The sequence below is a fragment of the Equus asinus genome, chromosome 24 (assembly GCF_041296235.1).
Source record: "Equus asinus isolate D_3611 breed Donkey chromosome 24, EquAss-T2T_v2, whole genome shotgun sequence".
NCBI classification, from domain to species: Eukaryota; Metazoa; Chordata; class Mammalia; order Perissodactyla; family Equidae; genus Equus; species Equus asinus.
The window spans coordinates 12167258-12187011 of NC_091813.1; the positions used below are offsets into that span (position 1 = coordinate 12167258).

At 46.3% G+C, this 19754-nt stretch overlaps 1 pseudogene; it reads right to left on the bottom strand.

The window, feature by feature from the left end:
* Positions 1-6313: 6313 nt before the first annotated feature.
* Positions 6314-19754, bottom strand: part of LOC139039685 (annexin A11-like) — a 41517-nt pseudogene continuing 28076 nt past the window's right edge.

Below are 19754 nucleotides of genomic sequence, written 5' to 3' on the forward strand. Positions count from 1 at the left end.
GTTTTTCCACATCCTCACCAACATCAGTCTTTTTGATTATAGCCATCATACTAGGTGTGAAGTCATATCTCATTGTGGCTTTAAGTTGCATTTACCTAATGACTAGCGATGCTGAGCATCTTTTCATGTGTTTGTTGGCCATTTGTATATATTTGTTGGAGAAATATCTGTTCAAGTCTTTTGCACATTTTTAAAATTGGGTTCTTTTTCTTGGTGAATTGTAAGAGTTCTTTATGTATCATGGATATTAGGCTTCTATCAGAGGATTTGCAAATATTTTCTCTCATTCTGTGGGTTGTGTCTTTACTTTCTTGATAATGTCTTTTGAAACACAGAAGTTTTAATTTTGATGAAGTCCTTTGATGAAGAATTTATCTATTTTTTGTTGTTGCTTGTGCTTTTGGTAGCATATCTAAGAATCCATTGCCAAATCCAAGGTGATAACTATTCCTATGTTTTCTTCTAAGATTTTACTAGTTTTAGCTCTTACATTTAGTTCTTTGATCTATTTTGAGTTAATTTTTGTATATGATGTGAGGTAAGGATCCAACTTTATCCCTTAGTTTGTGGAGATCCAGCTGTCCCTGCACTATTTGTTGAAGAGAAAATTATTTCCCAATTGAATGGTCCTGGCACCCTTGTCAAAAGTCAGTTGAGCATAGATGTTTAGGTTTACTTCTCAATTTTATTCCATGGGTCTATATGTCTGTCTTTATACCAGTATCACAGTTTGAATTACTGTAGCTTTGTTTGTAGTTTTGAAGTAAAGAAGTTTGGGTTCCCTGACTTTTTTGTCTTTTTCTAAGACTCTTTTGGCTATTTGGGGACCAGTCCCTTGCAATTCCATGTGAATTTTAGAATCAGCTTGTCTATACCTGCAAAAAGACAGTTGGAATTTTGATAGGGACTGGATTGAATCTGCAGATCAATTTGCAGAGTACTGCCATCTCAACAATACTAAGTCTTCCAATCCATGAGCAGAAGGTATTTTGTATTTTTCAGTGTATAGGTCTTACACCACCTTGGTTAAATTTATCCTTAAGTATTTTATTCTTTTTGATATTATTATAAATGGGATTGTTTTCTTAATTTCATTTTCAGATTGTTCATTGCTAGTGTATAAATATACAACTGATTTTTGTATGTTGATCATGTATCCCCTCCTGCAACTCTGCTGAATTCATTTATTAGCTCTAATAGTTTTTGTGTGGATATTTTAGAATTTTCTATATGTAAGATAATGTCATCTGTGAATAGAAAGAGTTTTAATCCTTACTTTCCAAGTTGAATGCTTTTCTTTCTTTTTCTTTCCTAACTGCCCTGGCTAGAACTTCCAATACAATGTTGAATAGCAGTGGCAAGAGGAGACATCTTTGTCTTGTTCCTGATACTGGGGGAAAGCTTTTATCCTTCCCCATTAAGTATGTCAGCTGTGGCGTTTCATAGATGCCCTTTATTTCAGATTGATAAATTTCCCTTCTAAATTTCTTAGGAATTTTTTTTTTTTAATCATGGAAGAGAGTTGGGCTTTCTCAAATGCTTTTTCTGCATCAATTGAGATGATTATTAGGTTTTTATCCCCCTTTATTCAATTAATAGTGTGTATTATAGTGATTGATTTTCATGTATCAAATAATCCTTGTATTCCTTTGATAAATCCCACTTGATCATGGTGAATAATCCTTTTAACATGCTGCTAGATTCAGTTTGCTAGTATTTCACTGGGGATTTTTGCACTTTTTTCGTGATGTCTTTGTCTGGCTTTGGTATCAAGGTAACACTGGTGTCATAAAATGAGTTAGGAAATGTTCTTCCTCAATTTGGGGGGAAGCGTTTAAGGATTGGTGTTACTTCTTTAAATGTTTGATAGATTCACCAGTGAAGCCTTCTGGTACGGGTTTTTCTTTGTTGAGAATTTTTTGATTATTGATGTAATCTTATTATAGGTCTATTGAGATTTTCTATTTCTTCTTGAATCAGATGTGGGAATTTGTGTTTCTAGGAATTTTCCCATTTCATCTGGGTTATCTAATATGTTGGCTACAATTGTTAACAGTATTTTCTTATAATCTTTTATTTCCAGAAGATTGTTAGTAATGCCCCCACTTTCATTTCTGATTTTAGTAATTGAGTCTCCTCCCTCTCTCCATCTTCCTGTCAATCTAGCTAAAGGTTTGTCAATTTTGTTGATCTTTTTCAAAGAACCATTTTCTTGTTTTATTGATTCTATTGTTTTTCTATTCTCTATTTTGTTTATCTGCCCTCTAATCTTTATTTTCCTTCCTTCTTGTTGCTTTGAGTTTAGTTTGTTCTTCTTTTTCTAATTCCTTAAAGTGGAAGCTTAGGTTATTGATTTGAGATTTTCTTTCTTTTTCGATGTAGGCATTTACAGCTATAAATTTCCTTCTGAGCACTGTTTTCACTGCATCCCATGTTTTAGTATGTTGTACTTCCATTTTCATTAATCTCAAAGTATTTTCTAATTTCTCTTGTGCTATCTTCTTTAACCCATTGGATTCTGTGTTTTGGTTTTTTTTAAGTATGTTGTTTACTTTCCACATATCTGTAGAATTTCCAGATTTCCTCCTGTTACCCATTTCTAATTCCATTGTGGTAATAGAAAATACAATGTATGGTTTCAGTCTTCTAAAATCTATTTAGATTGTTTTGTGGTCTATCTGGAGAATTTTCCTTGTGCACTTGAGAAGAATGTGTATTGCTGTTGTTGGGTAGACTGTTCCATAGACGTCTCTCACGCCTAGTCGGTTTACAGTGTTGTTCAAGTTCTTTCCTTGTTTATCTTTTGTTTAATTGTTCTATCCAATAGGGAAAGTGGGGTGTTGAAGTCTCCATTTTTGTTGAACTTTTTCTCCCTTCAATTCTGTCAGCTTTTGTTTGAAACTTTCTGGGGCTTTAGGTGTATATGTTTTTAATTGTTATATCTTGATGGATTAACCCTTTTATCAGGATATAATGTCCTTTGCCTCTCAATCTCTGCCTGTTAATTGGAGAGTTTATTCCACTTATATTTAAGGTAATTACTAATAAGTAAAGACTTGTACTGTTTTGCAATTTGTTTTCTGTCATTTATTTCTATAAATAAATTCCTCCATTATTGCCATATTTTGTGTTAGATAGATGTTTTCAAGTATACTGTTTTGATTCCCTTGTTTCTTTTACTGTTTTATTTTCTGGGATTATAGTAACACCTTAATTTATAACAATCCAATTTGAATTAATAGGACGCTTCAACAGTATATAAAAACGTTTTTCCTATATAGCTCCATCATTGGCCTTTATGTTGTTATTGTCACAAATTATATCTTTATACATTTTGTGCTTATCAACATAGAGTTACAATTATTGTTTGGTGTAGTTGTCTTTTATCAAATAGGAAAAAGAGCTACAAACCAAAAAACACACTAATATTGATGTTTATATTTACCTATGTAATTATCTTTACCAATGTTTTTTACTTCTTCCTCTGTATTTGAGTTACTGTCCAGTATCCTTTCATTTCAGCTTGAAGGACTTTCTTTAGCATTTCTCATAGGGCAGGTCTACTAGCAACAAACCATCTCAGCTTTTGTTCACTGAGGAATACCTCAATTTCTCCTTCATTTTTGAAGACTATTTTGCCAGATATAGGATCCTTGGTTGACTTTTTTTTCTTTCAGCACACTGAATACACCACCCCACTGCCTTCTGGCCTCCATGGTTTCTGACAAGAAATCAAATGTTAATCTTATAGAAGCTCCAGTGAATGTGACGAGTTGGTTCTCTATTGCTGCTTTCAGGATTCCCTCTTTATCTTTTGACCGTTCGGTTATAATGTGTCTCGGTGTGGATCTTTTTATATTATAGTTCACTGAGCTTCTTGGATGTCTAGATTAATGTCTTTCATCAAATTTGGTAAGTTTTCAGCCATTGTTTCTTCATATAATTCTACTTTCTCTCTTCTCTCCTGTGACTCCTATCATGCATATGTTGGTACAGTTGATGGTGCCTGACAGGTCTCCTAGGCTCCGTTAATTTTTTTCTTTTTGCTCCTCAGAATGGGAAATTTCAATTGACCTATTTTGAAGTTTGCCAATTCTTTCTTCTGCCTTCTCAAATCCACTCTTAAACCCCTCCAGTGAATTTTTTATTTGTTATTGTACTTTTCAACTCCAGGATTTCAATTTGGTTCCTTTTCTAATTTCTCTTTATTGATATTCTCTATTTGATGAGACATCACTCTCCTGGTTTCCTTTAGTTCTTTGAGCTTTTTAAAGACAGTTGATTTAAAGTCTTTGTTTGGTAACTCCAATATCTGATCTTTCCTCAGTTTGTATTAACAGATTTCTTGTTTTCCTGTGTATGGATCAAACTTCCTTCTTTGCATGGTTCATAACTTTTGTTGAAAACTGGGCATTTTGACATTATAATGTGACAACTCCAGAAATCAGATTCTTCCCTTCCCCAGAATTTGTTGTAGTTTTAGTGACTTCTAAAGTTGGTATTCTTTGTTAAGGGTGGCCATTGAAGTCTCTGTTCAGTTAGGTAAGTGGTCACTAATGATTCAACAAATTTCCTTAAACTCCTGGAACCAAAAAACCCCCCAAAAATCTCTTTGGTCTTTGCAGATGTGTTGTGTGTGTTGGGCACATCTACTGACAATGAGCCAGGCAGCCTCTGACTCTGCCTTAACTTCCTGTTTGTGCAGAACCTGAAGGTCAGCCACAGGCAAGAGCTTAGGGCTTTCTCAAGGCTTTTCTGAAAAGCATCCACCCAGCCCTGAACATGTGTGTGAGAACCAGGACCAGGATGAACACAGGTGGTCCTCAAGTGTGTAGACCAGGGATCTTAAAGGCTTGCAGGGGCCAAATAGGTAACATGTGCTTGGTGGAAGACAATAGGGAGTGGTGGGGCCTGTGGCAAAATGGAGAGCACACGTCTAAAGGGGACAGCTGCAATCTGGCTCCAGCAGCAACTGCTGTGCAGGAATGCTGGGCCAGTGTTGCCAGAATTTCTGGGTTTTCAAGAGAAACCAGAATTCCAGGTTTTTTAAAATACAAAATCTCTCAATGTTTAAATGTTGACAACAAATCCAAATGTCTAAAAAGACTCTTTGGAGACCAAAGTAAATGCATGTACAGGTTAAATACTGCCTGCTGGACAGCAGTTTGAAACCTATGGTATAGACAACAGGGCAAAGTAATATCACAATACATTTACAGTCACATTAGAGCAGGTTGAATCTAGGCCCTGGCACAGCTCAGGAGGCCTTCCAGTAGCAGCCTGAGTTCATGGCAAGTTGTGCAATGCCAAGCAGTGCATCCCACCATGCAGTTCCCACCTGATGCCCAAGGACAAGGGGTCTGCCCCAGGGGAGGAGCACCTCAGCCAAGCATGCTGGGTCTTGGTCAAGAGGCTCCAGGCATGGAAACTAGGGCAGAGCTGAAGTGATGAGCAGGGCCTGTTATCGATTCCAGTGCCCACATCAGCCTCCTCTGGTGAGGAAGGCAGGTCTAGGTAGGCCAGGTTGGTGTCTAGCTCATGGCTGCTGTATGCCCCTTGCATCATCTCCTCCTCTATGTTCAGGTAGCAGTGAGGAGTCCAGCAGTACCCACAAGCAGATGTCTACTTTGGAGACAAGTCACTCCCTAGGGCCCTGCCAGGGCTCAGCAGGCTTGATCTCAACCCTAGTCTCTAGAGTCTCGCCTTTCTAAACTTTCAACACTGCAGATCACAAAAGGAGTGAGTGGAGACCCCTGACCAGCAAGGCAAGCTCTGGGCTTCTGGACGTGAGATAGTGATTTCTAGAAATGCTTCCCCTTTTGGACTCACCCCCTCCTACCACTACCAACCAAGAGACAAAAGGCTGGGCGGGGACTACACCCAGGAGCACCCTTTCAGACTGAAGGGTCCCTGAGGGAAGGCACTGGTCTTGTGCCTCTCTGAGTTGTCCCCTCTCTCCTCTCTGGCCCCTGGCCATAAGGCCTATCCCAGGAGTCATGCACACCCCCTCTCGCCCATGCCTTTCCTTCAGGACCTGGGTGAAGAGCCACCCTCTTCCTACCTCACCCTCACTGGACTTCAGTGTGCCTACATCTGACTAAATCCCCACACCTTTTCAGTGTCTGGGCCTCCAGAATGGATTTCAGAAACTTCCCTTCTCAGGTCCAAACAACCAGGTCCCTGTAAATTACTTATGCTCAGGGTTTCCTGAGCACAAATTTCTATTTAAAGTCATATAAATTTTCACCAGCTAATAAGCCTGGAGCTACAGGGCAGAATCACGAAGCAGAAAGAAACAAGCTGGCACCAGGGAAACATTTCCAGAACATTCCAGAGCCGGCTGACTTTAATTTAGAAACAGCTTTTGGCTATTGACATTCAGGTTTAAGGCACATTCCAAATTATAAGAAGCCCTGTCAATGGCAGGGAGCTGCCCTTATTCTTGTGGTTTTGCATGGAAGAAGGAACAGATGACTTTCTGGCTTTTTTTCTTTTCTTTTCTAAAAAGGAGTGAGTTTGGCAATAACAAAGCTCATAACACATTCTCACCAGATGCAAAGATTACCCTTAAAAGGTGCTCCCTTTTACTCCTCAGTGAGGACATGGTGTCCCCCCACCCGACCTCTCTCACTCAAAATATGTATGCAGGAAAGAGTCTTGTATGCATCTGTCTGGCAATGACTATAAAAAAAAATGCCTCCAAATAAACATATAAAAACTACATGACTAAAACAAAGCCAAGAGTCTCAGCCACAGGCAAAGGAGAATGATTGCGTGAGTCAGGAAACAAAATGTCTACTTGAGAAGAGAGAAGCAAGAGGCTGTGAGGGGTGAGGAGGAAAGAGATCCTGCGGGAGCTGGAGATCAAGCACGTTATACGGAACAGGAGGAGCACGAGGAGGACAGGGCCAGGGCTCTGTGGACAGTCTGCAGTGGAACACCTGAGGGGCTATTTTGAGGATTTGTTAGAAACAGATGGACATTCCTTTGGCCTTTTCCCGGCACTGCCCTTGCCAGCAGGTGGACAGAAGTGAACCACCAGTCACCGCTCAGTCGTTGCCACCACAGATCTTCAGCAAAATCTTCCGGTAATCCCCTGAAGTGTCTCCCTGGTCACAGAAACAAGGAAGACATCAGTTAAGGGTGGCAGAGCTAGTTCTGGCCTCCTGGGTCTGGATTTCCTTCTGCCTCAAGTGCTCTGACAGAGAGGTAGGCCCATCCCAAGGAAATCCCCCAGCATGCTGGGTGAGGGGCTCACAAACTCAGCGTCACAGCTGGCACAGACCTTGGATAGTGCAATTCAGCCTCCCCAACCCTCTGTAAAAAATAGAAGGCTGCACTCACCCCAAGGACTAAAGTTAGAATTTGAAAAATAAAACCAAAAACATATTTAAACAGCCAAAAAAAACCCCTCCCCAGGGCTAACTAACAGTGGTCTTTTCACAGCGCACTGTTGTCGCACTAAATTGGGACTATACCGTAATGTAGTATTATGTCCCGCGCTGGGAATGTAATCTATTGTGAGACGACCTTCCAGCGGAGGGTGCTGTTATTATTTAGGTATCCAAGCTCACACTGATCTCTCCTCCATCTGAGCCCATCGCACTTTAGAAGCACGGCCCACGCTTAGAAAATTTCTAATCATTTCCTTCCTTGAGGGCAAGTCCATGAGTTCTTCAAGATGCCCACACAGAAGACACTTTGTGAATAATTACTAACTCTCTGCTATCAACAGCATCATTTTATAGCCAGGGAAATGGAGATTGGCTTCTCTCAATGATACGTCCAACATCAAACACTAGTGAGTCTGAAATCAGGACCTGGTCATGGTGCCTACAGTTTCCAGGTTCATGTGAGTTCAGAATGTAACTTTCAGACCACCCAGACTGGAATAAATTTTGTCAGACTGGCTCTGGCAGACAGTGATAAAAGAATGGCTAGTGTTTATGAGACACTTATTGTCACACAATATGCTTTACCTGGACTGCCTTGTTCAAGACTCACAATACTCCTTGGGGGAGCTATTAGCAACCTCGTCTTATGGAGGATGAAACTGGGGTTCAGGAAGGTTTAAAGAAGCTGTTTGAGAGCACTCAGTGAGCAAGCAGAAAAGCCAGAACTGGGCTCTGAGCAGGTGACCCCAGAGCCGTCGCCTCTGACTGCCTCTCTATACTGCCTCCATCACAAAGCTCAGTGAAGGAAGCAGTTATCAGTGAGCCAGAGCTGCATTCTAGGGAGTGCTGGGACCCGAGTCTCACTGACAAATCCCAGAATCACAGGGTGGCTGGGACTCTGAAGGCCAGGCCCCAAGGTAGGAGAAGTCCTGCATATTCTCTGATGCAGATGTTTAGAATCTCCTTCCCCACCCATTTCCTGAGCAATGAATGTGCTGCATGCTAGGGATGTAGGGTGGGGGTGACAGCAGGGTCAAGACCCCTCCTGCCCTCCGGAGCTTACAATCTGTTCGGGAGCAACCAGATGAACCAGTGAAAACTGGAGAGCAAGGACAAGGCCCATAAACAAGACGCCCATATGGGGCAGAGACCAAGCCCATGGGAGTTCTGAGGAGGGAGATGTCAAGGAGACAGTGGAGGTGGCCAGGGAGGTCCACAGGCAAGTGGGACACCAAGAGGCAGCCCAGTCAGCCCCGAGAAGGCCCGTACCGAGATGTCGTGGTACAATGACTTGCCATACAGCCGCTTATATTCCATTCTGATGTCCAGAAGGTCAATCTCGCTGCGAGACACCATGATGCGAATCAGGGTCCGGTCCTTTGTTCCTGCTCCCTGAAGAGAGTCCGCCCAAGGGCATGAGCAATGGGCCTCCTCACCATCCCACTGTCCCACCTTCCCCAGGCACTCTGGCCCCCTCTCCACCCATGGGCTCTCTGTCTCCTTGGCTGAGGGGTGGCTCAGCCCATGCCTTTTATGCTGAGCCTTTGGTCCCTGAGACACCCCCACCCAGACCCTGCACATGAGATTTACATACCCTCATGGCCCTGTTGAGCCTTTCAGCAAAGAAGGCTGGGGTATTCTTGAGACATTTCACTAGAAGAGAAAAACAGAATAACTCGATCTGCAGTAAACTCAGTCCAAGTGGGCATAGAGTACACGAGTATCCTCTTAGGAAGTCAGATGTCAAGCACATCACTGCATCCATCTTCTTCTCCCCCATTCTCCAGGTTCAATTATCCATGGTCTTGCTCTATCTCTTTGGAATAGAAATATCCAGAGCCTGGACCAACCCAACCTCTTTCTTGGCAACTCACACAGTAAAAGTTGCTGTGTGGGGAGAAACGTGGACAGTGATGAGGCCCGTGTGCTGCTCAGATGGGAGAGGTGAGCTGGAGACGCAGAGACCCTCATGGAGAAAGGACGGCCAGGAGGAACAAAAGTCTCCCTAGACTTTTTAGGCCACGACACAAACAGTGAGGGACACGCAGAGAAATGAGGAGGATTTTCCCAAATGGGTATAAACCCTCCTGGGGGGCAGGACCTGGCCCATCAGGCCCTGCCTCATAGGGCAGGGCTCAGGCACAGCAAGAAGCCCACCATCATCCTGGGAACTATGCCAGCTCTCCTCAGCAAGGGCCTGTTTTGCTGTTGCAAGGAAAAATCTTTCCATGTGTTTCCATCACAAACATCTGACAACTGCCTGCAGCAATGTATTTTTAGAGGAAACTTGGGAGGATATGAGTCATCTTCCTCCAGGAGAGCAGCTGGTTGCTGGCCCACTAATAACCACACTGCAGCTCCCTTCCCCAGAGCTGCACCTGAAATATAAACAAGACGCCTCCAGGACAGTTAGGGTACAACTGCACAGGAATCCAGGCAGCACTTTGATTTGCCACCATTTGGGCATGCTAGATTTAGCTATCTTGGATCCTGTGTTTCTTTCACTGCATCACCCTCAACGAGAGGTTGGGTGAGCACCCTGAAAATTACAATACACACCAGTCTCCGGTGGGCAGGCAGGTAGGCAAGGCAAGCCCAAGACACCTACCCACTGCCAGCATGCCCTGCTCCAGGTCCCCAGACATCTCCCGGCAGATGCTCTTCTCAATATCTCAGCCTGTCATTTGCTGATACTCGTTGAAAACTAGTGGGAAGACAGAAGGGACCAGTTATAGACTGAATTCTGTCCCCCCAAAATTCATATGGTGAAATCCTAACTCCTAGTATCTCAGAATGTAACTGTACTTGGAGATAAAGTCTTTAAAGAATTAAGTTAAAATGGGACCCTTAGTGTGGCCCAATCTGACTGGTGTCCTTTTAAGAAGAGATCTGGACACACAGGGAAATGCCAGGGATGTGCACACAGAGGAAAGACCATGTGGGGACATGGCAAGAAGGTGGCCATCTGCAAGCCAGGGAGAGAGGCTTCAGAAGAAACCAAACCTGCTGACACCTTGACCTTGGACTTCCAGCCTCAAGAACTGTGAGAAAATAAATTTCTGTCATTTAAGTCACCTGGTCTGTGGTACTTCATTATGACAGGTAGAGGAAATTAATACAGGACACACAGTGAGGAGACTTCTGCCCCTTCCTCTCTTCCACTTTGCTCCCAGCACCCTGGATAGCCCTATTGACCATACCTTCCCAGCTCTCAATCAGCCAGATGCTTCACCCCCAAGTCGAGTGCACTCCCCTCGAGCTTGTTCATGCGGTCCTGTCCCCTCACCAGGACTGCCCTCACCAGGCTGCTTACTCCATCACACCATAATCCCCTGTTCAGGACCCCTACACACCGATAGCCTGCCCTCTCTTCTCAAATCCCCTACACTTCCAGTCCATGCCATTCCTTCTCCGTTGTCCATGTATCAGCCTTGTCTTTCCCAATCTGACTGAGCTATTGCCCACCCAGCACCCCCAGCTCACCCTAGGACAAGCTGAGCACCACAGGAAGTGGACTGCAGGTTCCTAGAGAGGCAGGCGGCACAATGAGACCTGGGTCCTAACGTTAGCTCTGACCCTGGATATAAATCCTTCTCTAGCCTGGGTCTCAGTTTCTGTCAGTGTTCTCCAAACTTCTGTCATCTGTATATCAGTGTCACGACTTCTGCTATATCTTTATCTGTCTTCATTACTTACTATTTGCTTCAGATCAGCTCCTCTTTTCTCCTAAGTCATAATGTTTGTGAAACCATGGATTTGATGTGCTACTTATATAAGTCTATACTCATTAAAATAAATAATGATTAAAATGAAAATACATTCACTCACGTTCCATCACAGTGTAGTGTAAATGTTAAAAAGCGTGCTGTGGAGCCAGACAGGTGGAGTTGAAACCTGAGCTCGGCCACATTACCAGCTAGATGACCTAATTTCCCGCCCCTGCCCTGGGCCTGCTTTCTCATCCACAGAATGGGAGAACAGCAGCACCTGTCTGCGTGTATGTATTACAAGACCTCGTGCACACACAGAGCAGGTGCCTAGGCTTTCACCTGAGCCACCCACCCTCCCACATTTCTAAGTGTGGTCAGCATTCTCCGTCCTCGCCTGCCTCACACATTAGCTGTTCTGACACTGTTGGCCTCCAGGACTTCCCTTTCTCTGAGTGTTCCTTCTTAAGTCTCCTGCAACGGCCAGGGCCCTGTCCTCTGACTGCTGGTCTCCTCCTGAGAGGACCTCATGCAGTCCCAGAGCCTCAAACACACCTTCAACCCACTCACAGCTTCCAAACCACCATCTCTAGCCTGACCTCTCCTGATCTCCAGACTCATAAACCCAGTTGCCTACCTCATATCTCCAGCCTGAGGCTCCCAATTTCCTTCCCTCCTAAAGCCTGCTCCATCCACAGCTTCCCAATCTCAGTTGAGGGCCACTTCATTCTTCCACCGGCTCAGCGGGAAGGAATCCTTGTGTCCTCCTCAACCCTTCTTTCTCTCATACTCCATGTCCAATTCATCAGCGAACAGGGCCAGAATCCTACCCTTCTCACCACCTGCCCTTGCCACCTGGTGCTAGCCACCATCATTTCTCCACTGGATTACTGCAGCCGCCTCCTAACTGGTTTGCTGTGCTGCCATTGACCCCTTCACTCTTCTCAACACAACAGCCAGTGAACTTGCAAAATCTAAGTCAAATCACATTGTTCCTCCACTCAGAGCCCTCAACGGCTTTCTGTTTTACTCAGGATAAACAATTAGTCCCAACAACTGTCAGCAGGGCCTCCTCCCATCCCTGACCTCACCTCCTACTACTCTCATTCACTCCATCTGCTCCAGCTACACCGACTGCCTTAACCGGTGCTCAGTCACGCTGGGAGCCCCCTGCTCAGGGCCTTTGCACCTGCAACTACTTCATGTTTTTAAAAGAAATGTCATTACCTCGGTGGACTTCCCCAAGCACCCGCCAATCCTCCATCATTCCCTATCCCTGTTTCCAACTTTATTATTTTCTCTAAAGGATTTACCATCTGGTAGGAATTTTATTTTTGTTTACTGCCCATGTCCCCAAACAAGAAGGTGATCCCCATGAGAGCAGGGATGATGTAGTGCTGTTTCCTACAGTCTCCACACCTACTGCAAGACCTGGCACACGGCAGGAGCTCAATTTGTTGAATGAATGAGTTAATAAACGTTAGTCTTATTGTTATGCTCATTTTTTATGCCACATTTTGGATTAGATGCTCTTGCGCTCTCTCAATCCTAACATTCCACATTCTAGCATGTAAAGATACCAGCCAAGAAGGCTCCCAGTTTCCCTTGCCTCTTCCTTTGCTTTCCTCCAGAACTCGATGCTTGCAGAAACTCGGGAAACCTACTGATAACATCTTTTAAATCACCACCAGGGGCTCTTTTAAGGAAGCGAAAGCCCCATGCAGAGCATAACTGCCAAGTGTTCCTGCAAGCTCTGTTTCCCACAATAATTCATCTGCCCTCATATACCTGGCCCCAGGGAGGCCCAGACTGCCTTACCTGCCACTAGGTGGGCCCGGCTCCGGGAGCACAGAACTGCATTGAACTTGGACTCATCTGTTCCCAAGCGGTTCTCCCCAGCTGCATATAGCTCCTGGACAGACAGAGGGGAAGATGGGCATGTGATACAGGCCTCGACCCAGACACAAGGCCCATGTCACCTGGGAGACCTGGGCAGAGTCTCCGGGCCCTGGAGGCCAAGAGGGAAAGGAAATGGGAGCAGCGCCTCGGCTGTGCTCCATTCACTGTGCCAAACTAGACACCATCCGCACTCCCTCACTGGGCAACACAGAGGGTTCTGAGGCTGGGGGGACTCAGGACCAGGAGAACCAAGACCCATTGGGGCCCAGACAAGGAACAGCTTTAACCCAAACAAGGGAGCAGCAGCACAGAGGAAAATGTGAATGAGACGCCTGGGCTTGAGTCCTAGCTCTGCTACCAACTTGCCAGGGGACTCTAGACAGGCCCCTCTAAGCCTCAGTTTCTCATCTCTAAAAGGCAAAAGCTGGATTAGATTTGGGGGTCACAAACCTGAAAGCCCAAGGGGGCCAGCTGGGTAACTTAAATGAGGGAAACAGGCCAGCTATAAGGCCAGGGAGTGGTAGGGACCAAAGCTAGCCACACAGAAGGGCAACTGATTTCTCAGCATCAGCTGAGAACAATGATGGAGGAATGCAGGCTCACAGCTGTCAGATCCATTTCTCATGAGAAGCCAGAAATCCAGATTTCTATGTGAAATTCCCCAATCTTTAAAAAGCAGCTTTCCTATCTAAAAGGAACACGTGAGACAATAACTATCACAATAATTGAAAGATCAGAGTGACAGATGTGGGATTTCATGGGTTAGGCACTTTCCCTGTGTTTCATTGCATATACCATTACATCAGCAAATGGGCAGAATCTGCACTTGCCTATTAAGCTTTTGAAAGTTTCAGCCCAAATGGCTCTAAAGTGCTTTCCAGGCCTCAGATAGCAGCTCTTGATGGAAAGGCACTGATAGGTGAGAGCAGAAGATGGCCATTGGGGGCACAGATCAAGGAGAGGCCGAGCAGGTCCAAACCAAGAAGGCAGAGCAGTAGGCAGGAGACCTTGAAACTGAGGCAACTTCTGCCTCAGCTAGGAAACGGCCTCTATAAGAAATAGGAAAAGCAACACTGGAGCACGAGCCAGAGCCTGGGAGCTTGGGGACTGTCCAGCCCTGAGTTCACAAATGAAAATGGATGTCTCAGGCCAGGGAGATGTTAACTGAGGCAGACCCTGCAGGAGGGGTCTGGGACCAGGGGTCTGTGTGCTGCCTGGGCAGAGAGAACAGAGCCAGGAGTTGGGTGCTTGTCCAGGCTCTGCCTCCAGACTTCCCTGGGCACAATGCTCAACCTTTCTAGCCTCAGTTTCCTCATCTGGAAAGGAAATGGACCAGACCAGAAGAGTAGCTCTCTTCCAGCCCTGACACAGGGCACTCCACAGAGGTCCTCTTCGCCCTGATAGAAAGCAAAGATAAGGAGACCACTGGCGGTGCCTGGTGAATGCCCTGCCACGGGTGGCAGGAGTAATGAAGGGGGAGAGAGAAGTATGGCCAGCTCCCTCCCACCAGGAAGCCATGGCTCTCTCCAGCCAGAACCACTATGGTCTGAATTCATTAGTGGCAAACCCAAACTCCTCTAAAGAGGCACTCAGATGCCTGGACAAAGAGAGGAAATGGCAGGACACTTTTCATCTTTTGTCTGCAATTCACACAAGGCTGGGGACAAGGGCAGAATTCTAAGGCTACACAACTAATGGGACAGGTGGTTTCTAGGCTCAAACCTTCAAAAGTTTAACAGGCAAGTATGAATTCTGCCCATTTGCAAACATAATGGTATATATAAGCAAACCCAAGGAAAGTACCAAGTCACGTGAAATCTCACATCTATAACTATGATTCACCAAGGACTGTAATATTTATTATCTCCCACATAAGGGAACCTCTTATTGGTGGGGAACTATAACCTAGAGTGGTTGGGTAACCTGTTCAAGGCCACATGGTTGATAAGTGGCAGGGACTGTATGAAACGCACAGCATCTGGATACTCCTTATCTGTTGCTCTTTCCATCCCAGAACTCCTCCCTTGTTAAGCAAGAAAGTAGAGGACATCCCCACCCCCCGGCTTAGGAAGCCAGGTGGCGTACCTAGCCTGGCCATCACACTCACCTGGACATCTCTCTGGACAAGCAACATGTCCACATTTGTGCTTTCATCCCGGTTTCCCTGAAAGGAAGCAGCTGTATGGTCAAGCCCACTCCGTGGAGTTGCACACCCCTACCTCCCCATCCCTGTTCCTCACTGCTCCAAGATCCATGCCTCTCTGAGCCCCAAGCTCTATTGTGGGAAAGGTACCTGAGAGAGAGAGATAAGCAGCCGCTGAAAGTGCCCTGATGTGTCACTTCGAATGGCTTCCTCCAGGGTCTTTTTGAATTCTGAAAGGGAGACACAGGGAAGGTCCAGCTTGCAGCCACATGAATGAAGCTGCCCACTGTACATAGTCAACAGTGGGCAGTGGCAAAAGAAGGGCATGGGAGTCCTGGGCATGAAGAGACAGGCAGCCCACACAGCATCCTGGGACATATAGTTAGAGATCCAGGAGGGGCTATGACCTCCAGGCTGACCTGGCCTCTGGCCAGTCTTGGCCCAAACCACACTCAAGATATTTTCCCCAGCTCTCCCTTACCTTAGTCACCTGGCCTGTGTGTAAACAGCAGGCAAGGTTGGGTCCTGGATCAAAGTCCAGTGCTTGATGAGTGGCAGATGAAGAGATAAGAAGGCCAGGAGAATAGAGACCCTGGGAGAGGGTGTGGCTGAGGCCCAGAAAGCACAGGAATCAGCAGAGGGCAGAAGGCCCTGGGGGCCAGTCTGACCTGTTTTGTAGGCTCTGCTCAATTCCCGGATGTGTTCATTGCTACGGGAGGCGAGGATCTCAATCAGGCAGGCCTCATCGGTGCCAGCCCCCTGTAGTGGCCGAGAACACAACAAGCCACAAGCTTATAATAGCTCCCTCACTGGTGCCCAGGAAAGAGAGCAGGCGCCATGCTGCTGCCCCATCCCCCAGGGCACAAGCCCCAGCAACAGAAGCCCCAAACACAGGGACACCCCCAGAGGGCTGCTGCCACCTGGGTCTGCAGCAGCCAAGCTCTCTCCACAGGCCCAGGCAAGTTCCAGATAATGACAGCAACATGGTGATGAGCAGAGACTACAGGATCATCCCCATTCCACCCACCAGGAAACTGAGAACCAGAAAGGTATAGTGACTTGTCCAAGGCCACACAGTAAATGGTGGGTTGAGATGTGGACCCATATCTGTTTTATTCTAAGTTCAGCCTATGAATGAGATGAGAAAAACTGAGAAACTGGGTTTAACACAAGAGAGCAGACATGTGAACAAACTAGAGTCCTAGAGTGAACTGTGGAGCATCTGGAGACATCCAGGAAAAGGTAGCAACAATGAGGATGCAGAGACGACCATGTCAGGGACAGTGAGAAGGTGGAGGACAAGGTCAGCAGCCAGGCTTCTATGTTGGTTTGAATCTCGGCTCTGCCGCTTACTAGTTGTATGACCTTAGGCACGTTACTTAAGCTCTCTGTGCCTCAGGTTCCTTGTCAATAAATGGCAGTGATCCTAGCACCTACCTCACAGGGAAGTCATGCAGATTAAATGCGTTACATACGTAAAGCACTTAGAACAGTGCCTGTCACACAGGAAGCACAACAGAGGGTTAGCTATTTTTTTGATTACTGCTACCATTAGATTACTTAGGGTTTACAAAGAGCTTCCATTAGCCACCTTGCTCAGTGTTCACACGTTCCCATTTTACAGATGCTCAAGGATACATAGGTAGTTCGTGACAGCTGCCCCTGTGATTCACCTAGGGCTATAATATTTATTATCTCTCATATATAAGTGAACCTCTTATTGGTGGGAAACTGGACCCTAGAGTGGTGGGGTGACTTGCTCAAGGCCACACAGTTGATAAGCAACAGGGACTGTATGTTGTTTCCAGCACTCCACAACCACCACCACCTCATGAAGCTGGCTGGGGGTTGGGGCTGGGCAGAGGGCTGGGGGCCACTGCTGGGGTCCCAGGCCATTGCCCTCCCCAAATGCCTCCTGACCTCCTCCCTAGAAGAAAGCACGTAGGTGTGTTTTAGTGGAGTCACAGTGTGCCCACCTATCAGGCCTCAAAGAAAAGGTGGATTCTTTTGGAGCATCTGTTCGATTCACAAGAATTTCCCCTTCTGTGGGAGCTGCCCTCTCCCCATCCGGTGGATACCTGCTGTGGGTCTTGGGAGGCATGAGACTCTCCAGAATGGTCATAATCTGCCCTTGGTCATAACCAGCTGGACTGGGGGAGATAGTGAACCCAAACTAAGCCAATCAGAATCTGCCCCCTGTTTGGAATTTGGAATGAGGGGACAGTGATCTCTTCTGTGGCTGGATCCCTGAAAGGTAAATGGAGAGGGGTCAACAGGGATCCTCTGCCAAGCAGACATAAAAAAAGCAGCAAAGAAGTAGATGAAGAATGAACTGGACACTCAAGAAGAAGCAGAGACAAGAGGCAAACCCTGCCTGGGTCCAATCCCTCTCCACACCAGGCTGCTAGTCTTTATCCCCATAATTGATTCTCCATCTTTGTTCTGCCTACACTACTCAAGAGTGTTTCTGTTATTTGCCAATAACAGAGCCCTAATGAATGAGGATGACATCACCCATGCCTCATACCCCTCTTCTTTTCACTGCACCACTAGCTTCCTCTACAACCCCAGCCTCCACTATGTTTTTAAGATGGAGAGAAACTTAGATGCTCCCTGATGCTGAATGACACCTCATCTGCCTCTTGGGGAAGTCACCAGAAGTTCCCCTTTCTGTAGCACTTAGACTCCAACCCAAAAGGGTCCAGAAGCCACAGTGACAACAGTAGCTAATGAGCAGGCTAAGACACATCATGCCATCCAGGCCTTCTCCTGGGCTGTGTCTACACATGTGAACACAAACACACACACACATTACACACCTTGATGGCTTCCTTTATCTCATAAATGTCAAAGAGGATCGGGGTCTTCATCAGAGCCAAGATTGTCTTCTCAAAGTTTCCTGACAGTTAAGATTTCAGATCTTTGATCAAATCCTGATTGGATATGCAAACAAACAAAAAACCCTACTTTGAGAATCCACAGAAGGTGATTAATAGGGACAATATCCCAGATCCGAGGACCCGCAGCATCAACAGAAAAGCCAAACCCAAGGCCCCAGCCCAGACCTGCAGAATCGGAGCCTGCATTTGAACCAGATTCCAGGGGATCTAGGGCACATTAAAGTTGGAGATACTCTGGGCTAGAACACTTGCCTATTCAATATCTACTGTTTTCACCTTTCTAAGATTCAAAAGTTCAAAATACAACCACCTTGCCTTTTCCTTCAAAGCTCTTCTATCAGCTAAACTTCCTGAGGTGGTGGTGAAGAGGGCAGGGAGAGCAGCCTGGGTTCCAGGAGGAGACACACCAGGTGGGAGTGGAGAGGAAATGACTTGCCCCTGGTCTCAGTGAGTCATGGCAGACGCAGGGCTAGAACTCGGATCTCTGGGCACCTCTCATCAAACCTCAAGTATCCTATGGACTGTGAGATTTCTCCCTCAGAGCATCCTTCACCTCTAGAAGACACCATCAGCTGAGAGGCCACTGGCCAGGTGGACAGCAGGAAATACCCTAATACACCTCATGGTCCATTCCAGGAGATGGAAGCCCCCCTCGGCCAAGGAAAAGCAAGAGTGAGTAGGGCTGGCTGGAGACTATGCCTTGATTTGCGAGGGACCACTCCCCTACCCACAAAACACATATACACACAGACTCACCTTTCCATAAGCTGTCTTGAAGGACAAGAGGATCTGCTGTCGCTGCTTATTGGAACGACTCCCCAGGCAGTCAATGATGGCCTGCTCATCAGTCCCTGGAGGAAGAAGAGGTGGGAGTGGGCAGGGCCGGGGGTCATGGGCATGCTCTGCAGCTGGAGACTTCCCTAGTCTGGGTCCTCCAATTCTCCTGGGCCTCTCAACTATACCCCCATATCCACCTTCTCTTTCACCACCCCTGGTGCCAGGCTGCCTCCACGCAGCAGCCCCAGCCCACAGAGCCATGTGTAACTACTTGGGGAATCAAAGGGCAGTTAGCATTTGAGCCACCCAGGGTCTCTCACCAAAGCCTTTCATAGCCTTCCGCAGGACCTCAGCATCTCGCAAGGGGTCAAAGGCAGGAGCATCTGTGATGGTGCCTCGGTTTCCAAACTGCTCAGACAAACAGACTTAGGTGAGATGCTGCATCCCCCAGATGTGAGATTGCCCTACCCCAGACTCTGGGAATGGCCTTTTCTCTAAAAGTTGGGGTACCAGAAGGAGCCCGCAAGCAACAGTGCAGAGGACTCTACATGGAGTTGGACTAACGTAACCATTATCTGTCCTCGTGTCCTGGTACTGAAGCTTCTGCTTGGCTCTCTTGGCTAGGAGCCCACCTCTAGCTGAGTCCTGACGCTGAAAAACCTGCCCAATGCCCAGGTCCTCCAGGGCTTGACCTGGGTTCCTGATGAAGGGGAGGCCTTGGAAACAAGGGGCACTGGCCTCTCTCAGTGCCTCACCACCACAGCACACGAGAGCACATATCAGGGTCCTTGTAACAGGGCCTGGCTAGTCCATGGAGCACCTTTGTGTGAATTAGAAAAAAGTGCTCCCTCTAGGGGAATGAAGGTGCCCGACCTTCACAATGGTACATGTAGCCCGACTACCTCTTAGACTAGCACTGGTTCCCTGGCACTGT